Below are 12583 nucleotides of genomic sequence, written 5' to 3'. Positions count from 1 at the left end.
GAATACGTCTTAAATTATAAAATACCTCTCTCCGTTTTCTGAATCAGAATGTCTACTCTTAATTGTTCACAGACTTTAAAACGAGGTTTTTCATTTCGACTATTATTTTATATGAAATAGAATAGGCCAGCCGTTCCATTCTCGGGGGTGTCATAAGAGGCGACTAAGGATGAGTTCTCTAAGCAGACTCCCCTATCTCTTGCATTGAAACTACTCAATGATATTTTGAGCCAGTATCCGCAATTGGATGTATTTGCCTCCAACTTGCTGGAGTTTCGTCGAGTGACCACAGAGTATTTGTGTTCAGACGTTTTTGTTTAAGTCTCTTTATATTATTCTTGTTATATATGTGTAATATTTCTTTTTTTTTTTTATATGTTGTTGTACTCATGCTTTCCTGGGTGGGCGTATTGGAAATCTGTAAGGCTCATCTAGTGGATGTAATAAATAAATAAATATATATGTACGCTATCGGTATACGTTGGCGAGCACCATTGACGGAGGATAGGTCACTAGAATAGAGTAGACTAGAATTAACCATGATAGTTTCCAGGGGAAACGTGTGGAGGTCGATCTGAGAGGGTATATTGCTAGCAATGGGGCTATTAGATTTCATTACTAACAATCCTTTTCCCCCTGGCTATCACAGTTAGGCACACACAAATAATTAATGAGTAGATAGTACTTGTTAAGTATCCATTTGATTTTATACTCTATCTAACATCTTGTCATTACTTATCGTCAGATTAGTCAAGATCAAACACAAAATAACTCGAGATAAAAATAGATACACCATTAGAATCGATGTAATCAAATTTTTGTTTGTATTCCATCAGACAATTGTTAAAATCAAAAGAAATTACGACGCTTTTGATTAAAAATCCATTAGTCGTTTGAGTTCCCGGTAAGCTCGTTCTTTGTGGCCCTCCAATAAAACTGGAGGGTAAGTAATTAATGTCGTTATTTTATTTATTGTTTAAATCAGAAGGTACCTACATTTTTTGGCAGGGACTGTCTATCAGTGGTGTATTGGAAAATTCAAGTAAGATACCTTGTTAAGTGAACAATTAATCATTATGTTGTGACACATAGAGCGACTTTGTACATAAGTCATTCACTTGACTACTTTTGTTCAATTTGTGTTACATCTGCGAATCGGTTGTGCATCAGCTTGTGTGGCTGTATTTGGGTTTATAGAGCGTATATTTATATTGTATTTTTTTCCTACTCTTACGTTCAGACATCATTTACTTAAGAAATCATTGATGGATTTCAATGATAATGATATAAAATTAAAGCTGACATTATAAGCTTTCGAATAGCATATCATTTTTATATTTGACATTTGTCGTTTTAGTAAAATCAATGCATATATGCGCCGTCAAGGGTTGAGTCGATTCGGTTGCTCGCGAGTGTATTTCCATATTATTTTCCGTGTGGTTTCAACACAGAATAGGCCACCCCTTCCTTTCGCGTGGGTGTCATAAGAGGCAACTAAAACAACTCAATGGGCGAGAAATAGGTAACAGTGTCTCTCTCAAAACATCTCCAGAGCCTAACGGCGGTTGCCAATTCGCCTGCCAAGTGCGGCAACTACTGGCAAAACTTCCAAGTGGGAAGCTTATATTTAGCAGTGGAAAGTGGATATGATGATATTTCCACATTAACTCTTTCGTTTATAATAATAGTAGGATTGTTAAAAAAATGACTAGATAAAGTTAGACACTAACTCAATTTCCCAGTATGTTATGAACTAAATTGCAGTGCAAATACTGTGTCTCCCACTAACCTATATATAACAAAGGTAAGGTCGCGCGGAATTCGGGTTATTTTGATGTCGCAACATTAATTAAATCGCGTAAATTTTATAAGAGTAACTAATGCGGTTTTCCTGTTAAAATAGTTCGTTTAAAAAGAGCGTAACCATCGACGAGGTTAACTGTAACTAATTAAGAATTTGGAGACCGATTTTACTAATGTACAGTACGAGTACATTTAACTACAAAAAAAGCCTTATGTGAATGTGTATTTGTATGTTACCGTATAGCATATTAACGACTTAATCAATCTCTATGAAATTTGGTACATACATATATACTATATTGGGTGGAGAAGGGCATAAAGATACTTTTTTATGCCAGCCAGTAAACATATCCTGAGCACGCAATATATATATATATATATATATATATATATATATATATATATATATTATATAATTAGTATGATATTACCATTTTCTTTCTATTTCCAATGTAAATCGAAATTATTACATGTAGAATGAATATAAAAGCGAGCAATTATTTGCAACGGTAATTAATTATAACATAATATCTAAATTGACACTGATGCGTATATACTAGCTACCTATCGATTAAATGTTACTGTACTCAAACGGGGTGCATGTACTTATTCTTCATAAAATTTATATATAAGAAGAAAAATGCAGGCGGATTGGTAACCGCAATTTGGTTTTGGTGATGTTCCAATAGGGACACTGCTGCCCATTCCTTGACCGTTAAGTTCCCTTAGTCGGAAAAGAAGATTTGGCACTTTCTATACCTTAATTACATATCAATGGTTTGTTTATTACAATATACCATAGTTTGTTACCATAGAAATTAACGAAAAAATAACAAAATTTTATTGAAATTATCACAGAAACATTTTCTAAATAAGTAATTCAATCAAATGATTTATATTTCTATTTGTATTACTACCGAACATCAGCTGACTATTTTTTGGTCGAATCAATAATTCATTTGTTTACATTTTCAATAACTTCTAATGAAACAAACTATACATATACTGTTTGTAAAAAATGCTGGTCCTTGTATGTATAAATAATTTATTAATTATATTTTTTAGAAAAAAAATATTGCCGTCTGTTCACTTGATGTATTGTATGTATATTTTTGTTCTATTTCAATTGTTTATCAATTTTCTTTCTTATAAAAAACTACAATGGTCAATGGTTAATTTTGAACATATACTATCAAAACATTACCCGCCTTTAAACTGTCGGGTGAAGTGCAGAGGTCACCAACTGTCGTCACAGTGAGTTACAACTCATCGTTCACTAAAACATAAAACAGCCCTTTGATCTTTACCATGTCATGGTCGAAGTATGCATGACTTCTTTATGAGAGACTGACCTTTTTCCATCGTTTCACCTTGTAAAGTACATTTAATATTCACTATGCTGCATAAAATGTGATTATAGAATAATAATACAATAGTATTTTTATTATAGGTTTTTTTTTTAATGGGTGAAAATGGAATGGTAACCCCGCCCGCGCTATCGGTATACACCGACGAGGCATCAGTGGAAGATGATAGGTGAGAATGAATGCAGGTCAGTTGGCTCACCATGATGACTTCGACAAAGAATTAACCGTGATGGTTTCCAGGGGGAACCTCGTGGAGATCGACCTGAGAAAGTATATTGCTAGCAATGAGGCTATTAGATGACATTATTAACAATTCCTTTCCTCCATTTTATTACAGATTACAGTGGCCTAATGTTAATTATTGTTATTATGCCTTATATTAAGGTATTGTAAACCTTACCAGAGGGAGACTGTACAAAAGTCGTTTGCTTGGGTACCTCTGTCTCATTCAGGTTTCCACCGTGAAGCATTTGTGCTGTCATGACTGTGTTTCAGTTTGAAGGGTGGGATATGGCAGTGAATTTACAGGGTACGGAGGCATGTTTGCAGAGAACAAGGTTAATGATTTTTTTGCTATTTTACGTCAATGTAAGGCAAAATTTCATCAAAGATTAATGACAATAAGTAATCCTATTGTAAAGACAGTATTCCTCACTGCATACTTGACGACAAAAGATTTTATAATAAAATGATTTAAGTTAGTATTTTGTAATTAATGTATATTTTAAAAATAATAATAATAGTTTGTATAATTATTAATTAATTAATGATGTAAAAATTGTAATTAATTAATTAAAAGGAAATTTTAATCATAACAACTGTAAACTATGGATATATACCTGAAAATATATTTATTATTATTATAACATTTTAATCCTCAAGAATGGAAACGCATGGGGGTTATCATGGGCGAAACAGTATACTCTGCTATGTCCATGATACTGCTCCTGTCTATAGGTAACGCTTACCACTTTCCGTCATGTGGGCCGTCAGCTTATTTGGCATTCTAAGTTGCATAAAAAAAATTTCGTAATTTACACGAGTAAAGCTTTACATTAGAATGGCAAACCATTCTAAAGTTACATAAAAAGTAATAATTTGACAAATTTAATAAATTAAACGAGGCATTTTTTGGACAATTTCAGACAAAATGACTGCTGCTTGGAGCGTCGTGTTTACCGTTAAGTACTCAAACTGTGTAAAGAAAAAATATATCAATATCTGCTTCTAAATTTTATCATCGTACAATCCATCATAATCTAAAGATCCTACCCAACCATCTGAATAGGTGGTGATTTTTTGCCGTCTGCTTTTCAAGGCATTTTCTGCCACACACAATCACGCTTTGGTACCAACTTCCAGCAGAAGTATTTCCATGTTGATACGACATCGTAATCTATACTTATAATAAATCTGTAGAGAGGTCAATTCTGTACATGAAATATATTTCCAAAATAACTATCAGGGGGTGATTAGTGATCGATACTGATGCCAAAAATGCAATCAGTAAAATTTTTGTCTGTCTGTCTGTATTTTCGTTATAGAAACAAAAACTAATCGACGGATTTTAACGAAATTTGGTACAATTATTATTCATACTCCTGGGCAGGTTATAGTATACTTTTCATCATACTACGATTAATAGAAACAGAGCAGTGAAGGGAAATGTTGGGAAAACGGGAGAAGTCACTCCATTTTTAAGCTTCCGACGCGTGTGCAGCCTTAGTAGACACCTTTAAAATGTACAAATGTCCACCCGTGCAACGCCGGGACGGGCCGCTAGTCTTCAATAAAAGAGATTTTTAAAAGGCCGACAGCACGCTTGCAATTCGTCCGGCGGTAATCACTTACCATCAGGGAATCTGCATGCTCGTTTGCCTTATAATGCCTAAAAACATACAATTAGGTCAAACAGGTGTACCAATAAAGAGCATTCTTACTAATATTATAAATGTGAAAGTGAGTTTGTTTGTCACCTTACATCGCCTTAACGACTTAACTAGTCTCGACTTAATTTAATATACACTTACTATATGAGACAGAAAAGGAAGGACATAGGCTATTTTTATCTCGGTCAACGAGCATGTCCTAATTACGTGGACGAAGTCGTGGGTAAACACTGGTATAAAAATATGGTACTGTTCACCGCTGCCTTACATTTTTCTCTAATGTAATAAATTATTATGCGGTACAATATTTTTCTTTTCAACACATCCCGTGTGGTCCCGGCATAGAATAGGTCTTCACTTCCTTTCCAGCACGTGTCGTAAGAGACGACCAAGAGAGGGCGAGGAATGGGCAGCAGCATACCTCTTAAAACATCTCTAAAGCCTGACTGCGGCTGCAAATCCGCCTACCAAGCATGGCAACTAATGGCAAAACCCCCTTAGGGAGAGGATTATGTTTAGAAGTGGACATTGTGTTTATTTTTTTTAATTTACAACAGTAAGAGATTTCTCTATCGATAAAACCGCCTTTTGTACCTTTATGTGTATATTTTAATCTGTATTTATGTTACTGTATTTCACTTGAATTATTCACTTGTCATTGTAAATTTTTATTTATGGTGAAATAAACATAAATAAATAAACAGTTAATTTTAAACTTTTGCATTCAATCAATCAAAACGTTTTTATTCATAACTACATCTGTCACAGGCTCTTATGACACGTCATTTATAATTATAATAATTACTATATAAAGTAATATTTATTTAAAAAATTACAATAATTACAATTGAAATACATTTCCCATTAATACTATTTTCACTTGCATATGTCCTTGCAAGTCCATGGATTTTTGTCTTTTGTAGTCATTTTAACATTGTTTACACAAATTGCGACACGTCGGCAAAATTTTTCGTCACGCTAAATCCCGATAGCGTATTTAAATTTACAATAAGTATGATTTCTCTTTGTACAAAAGTCGATTGTTTGGGTACCTCTGTCCCATTCGTGTTTCAACCGTAATTCAGTTGTTTACATTGCTGTGTTTCGGTTTGAAGGGTGGGATATGGCGTGAATTTACTGGGTACAGAGGAATAACACCTGAGTCCTCAGGAATGGCAACGCATGGACGAAACAGATTACTCTGTTATGTACATATGTCTATAGGCGACGGTTACCACTTTCCATCAGGTGGGCCGTCAGCTTGTTTGCCATTCTAAGTTGTATAAAAAAAATATCACTTCAAAATAAAAAAAAAAATAACAAATAGTCTTATTACTAATAAATTTGTAATCTAAGTCAAATTTATCCAAGCTATCGATATACAATTTAATTAATTTGCAAAACTTGAATTAATTCTACGAATGTTATTCAGTACTGTAAATTTGTTTTTTTATATTTTAAGAAAAGAATTTATCTTTCAATACATTTGTAAACATTTCGCTGATAATAGAAATTGAACTTTAAAACTATTGATATTAAGTGCAAATCAAATTGTACCGTAGTATTTTTTTCGTTTAAAGTCACTCAGCTTTATCTAACACTGTTCAATGTCAATAAATCATATTCATAGAAACGATAATGGATTGAAAAATATCTCAGACATTAATCAACCTATTGTTTCTTGAGTGATTCTGTAATAACTTAAATTAATATTGAAATATATTAAAATAAATGTAACAATACAAATGCAAATCTGTATTGCTTTGCATTCGAATTACTACATTTATTACAATCACGAAGCCATTTTCATTTCGAACTGAATTTAAATAATTCCAAATTAAACAAAAAAGTGAACATGACGATATCACAAAAGAAAATCCAACTGTCAATTCAAATTGTTTTTATACATTTCTATCATTTAATGAACTTTGGTATTTACATGACGCTGACATGTGCAAACGTGTGTATATGAAACAATTTCAATTCAAAGCTAAAATTAAAAAAAATACTAAGAATTTTGTCGAGTTTTCAATAACCTACGTATTTATTTCATGCTACTATATGCTTGCACAACCAACGGTCGCATTTCAACAATTTTAACTGAAAATAACCTTCTTACATGTTTCTCGTAGTTAATGAACGTCATAATTATTTCATGACCACATGTGCATGTGAACCGAGATATAAATCATCTCTTTTAAAAGTGGAAGAATTTAAATTACAAAAACCTAATTGTTAAATGAAATATTATGTACATTTTTGGCTGTTAAAGCCCTTCAAATTTATTTTATAGGATGTATACATAACAGTACATAAAAAAAAATTAATTTACCATCTAGTACTTTCACAATTAATACGAATATAATGACCCCTGAATTATTATTTTTTTTATTCCAAAATCCCATTTAGTATTTATGTTATGCTATATATTTATACATACATACATAAAATAGAAAAATATAATCCTCTTTCACAACAGTCGGCTAATAAAACCCAACACGCAACCCTGCGCTCAGAAAAAAAAATCTTAACGCTAAAATAGCAACAATGATTCTAGTTCGAGCGTTCAACAAACAAAATCTACATCCACTCTTATTTCAGCATTCACAAATGAGACAGAAAACCTTTTCGCAACACGACAAAAAGGGACAGAGCGTCGTAATATAGGAGATGTAACTTCGTAGCCTCCGTAGCTTCCCGTGCTACGGCAGTATACTCGTAGAGACGGCTCGTAGCGCTTCTACGTGTAACGCGTACGGGTTTTCGGTCGTACTTATCATAAAATAAAATAATTGCTTATAAAATGGGTATAAGTGGATACGCTATATTTTGGTATCAGTGAATTATTGGTATGTAAAAAGTGGATCGCTTTTTAGCTAACAACCCCACGTACAATATCGTAGTGCGAGGAAATGGTAGCAGTTTATTTGGACCCGATGAAGGTATTATATCTTTTTTTTTTTAATTATACTATAATTTCTTAATTGGCATTAAAACTACGGTTTTGTTCACGTTAAATTAAGATAAAAAGTATACTGTGTTTTAATATAGTTTAATATGTGTACATTTAATTAAAACCCTTCCAGCTGTTTCGTCGTGATTAAGTAACTGACTTCCAAATGTCATTAAGTAGTTTTGTTTTTTTTTTTGTCTATATATATTATATTAGTATATACAGTATCTTGTATGTTAAAAGAAATATTATCTGTGTACTGTAATTTTATTCAAATTCGTTCAGCCATTTATTTAACAAACAACTAAATATCTTTAAAAACTTTTACACAATACTAATAAAGGATTACAATAACTTTAACGGAGGAATCACGATCTCTATTGTGCAATAGTAAGTACGTTGCTCGCCGTAAATGAACTCCCGGGTTCGATTCTCAGTCCAATCAATTTGAGAATTGATCTTTTGTAAATGTACTGATGTCTGGGTATTCTGGACTATCTCCATAGATGTTTATGAATGGTTTCTCATAATGCAAGGTATTCTAAATTTAGAAATTACCAGAACTAACAAATTATCTAATTATATGGCAGTTATTAATATATAATCTAATATATAAAGTTCTCGTGTCACGGTGTTTGTTACCAAAGTCCTCCGAAACGGCTTTACCGATTTTTATGAAATTTTGTGTGCATATCGGGTAGGTCTGAGATTCGGCCAATATCTATTTTTCATACCCCTCAATGATAAGGGTGCCCCACCTCTAAATATTTTATTTTTTTGACATTTTTTTTATTTTTATTTTATGATGGCATTGAAAAATACATACAAATTAAAATTTTCACGCTTTTGCGATCAACCCCTGCTTTGTAATCGCGATTTTTTTATGCCGCAATAGAGTTACAAGATGGCAATCGAATATAATAATTGTAGTAGGATAAATTTTCATGTATAGTTCTCGAAATAATGTATATGGCAAAACAACGTTTGCCGAGTCAGCTAGTTATTAAAATATATATCGAGTGGTCCCAGTACAGAATAGGCCACCCCTTTTTATCTCGCGGGTGTCGTAAGAGGGAACTATGGAACTTAGTGGTCAAAGGATAGGTAGCGGCGTCCCTCTTAAAATATCACCAAGGCCTAACTGTGGTTGCCAATCTGCCTGCCAAGAGTGGCAACTACTGGCAACCCCCTCTCCCCAATAAGGGGAGACTTATGTTCAGCCGTCGACAGTAAATGGCTGATGTGATGACGACGAGTCTATCTATATACTAAATTTCAATCAAAACTATTTTGCAGTTTATATTGAATTGAGTAAATAACTTATTTGTAATATTAGTATATTTTTTAATAACCTGTACTGAATTAAAATAAATAATATTCTATAATTATCCCAGTCAGATACTCGTTTAGACTATATTTTATCTAATTTCTAATAAAGAGACATTCAAAAATAGTTTTTAATAGTTTGGAATAGAGTCTAATCTCATGCAAACTATTTTATATAGATATTCGTAATAAAAGCGTTTCAAATGAAAAATGAATGAATCAAATATACAATGAGAAGTATAAGAATACAAATACTTAGACTCTATTCCTTTTTAAAAGGATGAAAATGGAATAATAACTTCGCTTTAATGGTATACGCTGGTGGAGTATCAGCGGTAGGTGAGGATAAATTGAGATCAGCTAGGTCATCGTGATAACCAAGCCACCAAGCAGGAATTTACCACGATGATTCCCAGAGGATCATACTCAGTTCAAAATAAAAAAAAATATATATATATATATATATATATATATATATATATAATTTATTTAAATAATATTGACCAAAAGAAAATATGGTACAAAAGGCGGACTTAATGCTAGTAGCATTCTCTACCAGACAATCTTTGGGCTGAACAGTGAATCACAAACGCGGTATACTTCATATTGGGATAGGTAAAGCAAAGAACAGTTAATAATATATATCTAGATACAATAAATAATGTATACTTTAATAACAAATAACGGATTATAATATACATACATAAATATAAGAGAATACACACACACACACACTATATATATATATATATATATATATATATATATATATATATATATATATATATATATATATATATATATATATATATACACGGTATGTGCACGGTATATATATCAGCTGTGAACTGTCCACCGCTGAACATAGGCTTCCTCCTATTGGTTTTCATGCTTACAAATAATATTATATATTGATAGATAGATACTTTTCCTTGTTCCCTCCAAAACATTACAATAGTAAACTTATTATAAATATAAATAATTACAAGAAATAATCACAATGAGAAAACAATGGGCGACCTTATCGCTGAAAGCAATCTCTTCCAGGCAACCTTTGGATGGAGAGGAGTAATTACAAACAGATAAATATTTAAAACAAATATGTATTTATGTAATTTAGTTTAATTATATATTTATAATATGTCATATATCAAGCACTGCTTTATTTTTTCTCTATTTAATAATGCACCGCTTACTTATTTCTCGGTTTGTTCAATGGTTGACTGGTAGAGAACACCGTTCGGTGTGAAATCCACCAAATGTACATAGAATTTTACTGTGCAATGAAGTTTAAACAAATAAAAAGAAATATAATATAAAATATATTAAACTATTTCCTTCTATATTCTCCAACAAATAGAAGGAGACAAAAAGCTTTTTAAACCGACGTGTATAAAATGTATTATGAATTGAATGAAGCAATATTTAAAAACATTGTCAACTTTTACATAAAAAATAAAGTTTAGTGTACATTTCCACACGATGGGGTTAAATCATAAATTTTTACGAGTACATAATTTTACCCACATATAATGGTGCAGGTAAATGAGAGCCGCCAACCCCTTTTTATATTCTTCACGCCATATTATTTTTAATTACTTTTAATTAAAAATATTAGCTATATTTATTAAAAGAGATTTGGATATAGAATAATTTTATAAACAGATATATTTGTATGCAACTAAGCAGACGGTACACCTGATGGAAAGTGGTAACCGTTGCCTATAGACATGAGCACATGATACCTCCCATGCGTTGCCATTTCTGAGGACTCGGTGGTTATTCCTCTGTATCCTGTAAATTCACTGCCATATTGGGATAAGGATGGGTCCTTCAAACCGAAACGCAGCCATGCAAACACAACTGCTTCGCAGTAGAAACACGAAGGGGACAGAAGTACCTTTTTTTTTTTTTTTTTTTTTTAACGTCTGGAAAATGCTTTATGCAGACCCATACACCTTGTGGGAGGTGTATGGGTACTGTGGGAGTCCCCCCGTAAGGTGGGGGTGTACCCACCAAAAACCAGACGATATACCCTCGAGGTGCCATATGTCGGAGACATGGGTTCGCTTTCGCACTCACCACATCTCCGACGGCAGCGACCCGCCCCTTGATGGTAAGAGCAGGTCTCCTCTCTCAAGATAGGGTGAATGGCGTGCTCACCCTACCACTCGGGGGATGCGCCGGTATATAAGCACATCCCCCAGGACCATTGGGACAATACCTTCCCACAGGTATCACCCCGGCCCCAGTGGGGAAGGAGGAGGGGCGGAACTGGGCACGCCCCTTCTTCTGCGTCTGACTCGTCTGCGGCGGATTGACGGTGCGAGAGTGGCACTCTCCCGCTCCCTTTCCGCCGCCTCCTTCTGCGACATGACGGCATCGCAGAAGACGAGCATTGCTTCCCACGATCTCTCACTGCTCACCATCCGCCGGACTACGGCGGGCAGCGAGAGATCGGTCCCCACTACCGCGGACAAGTCACGACGCTCATCGGCATACGCTGGGCACTCCTCCAGCGTATGCTCCGCCGTGTCCTGGTCCGCTCCACAGGCATGGCACTCCTCCGTCGGCTCCCTGCGCGCGATATGACACAGATATCGCCCAAAGCACCCATGCCCGGACAGTATCTGTGTCATCCTGAAGGTCAGCGGCCTTCGCCGCCTATCCATCCACTTCTTAAGAAGTGGACGGATAGCCTCGACGGTCCTCCGGCCGGCCGATGGCTCGACCAGCCGCTGTTCCCACTCCCGCTGCAGGACCCGTCGAACGTGGGACTTCCGCAGCGCAACTTCCAGGCTGGAAGGCTCGGCACCCTGACGCCTCCGCTCCGCACGCCACTCGTAGACCGACGCACAGGCATTGGCCTCCAACTCCCAGGGCGGCGAGCCCGCCATCGCACATGCCGCCTCCGTGGAGATAGTGCGGTATCCGCGTATAATGCGGATCGCCATGGCCCTATGTGGCCTGTTTAAACAGGCCACATTTTGCCTACTCAGGGCCCTGTTCCATATCGGGGCCCCATATAAGGCCATGGACCTCACCACCCCAAGGTAAAGGCGGCGTGTGCTCCCTCCTGGCCCTCCTATGTTTGGCAGCAGCCGGCTTAGAGCACCGGCAGCCGCCATAAGGCGGGGGGCCAACCTCGGGAAGTGCCTACGGAAGTTCCAGCGACTGTCTAAGTCAAGCCCCAAGTACCTCATATGGGGCTTGACGACCAATCTCTGGCCACTGACCATTATGTG

The 12583-nt window shown here is 35.3% G+C and overlaps 1 protein-coding gene across 1 annotated transcript in view; it reads left to right on the top strand.

Annotated features, from left to right (window-relative positions):
* Positions 1 to 7790: 7790 nt before the first annotated feature.
* The window catches only part of LOC116412832 (octopamine receptor beta-3R-like), a 98039-nt gene continuing 93246 nt past the window's right edge, over positions 7791 to 12583 (top strand). The window contains exon 1 of the mRNA XM_052896861.1: positions 7791 to 8001. The gene's annotated coding sequence lies outside the window, so the exon portion shown is untranslated. The remainder of the gene's footprint in view (positions 8002 to 12583) is intronic.

This window comes from Galleria mellonella, unplaced genomic scaffold, assembly GCF_026898425.1.
Source record: "Galleria mellonella isolate WM207_F2 unplaced genomic scaffold, CSIRO_AGI_GalMel_v1 utg35, whole genome shotgun sequence".
NCBI lineage: Eukaryota > Metazoa > Arthropoda > Insecta > Lepidoptera > Pyralidae > Galleria > Galleria mellonella.
The sequence above is the reverse complement of the archived record's forward strand: the minus strand, read 5'-3'. Positions and strand labels throughout refer to the sequence as shown.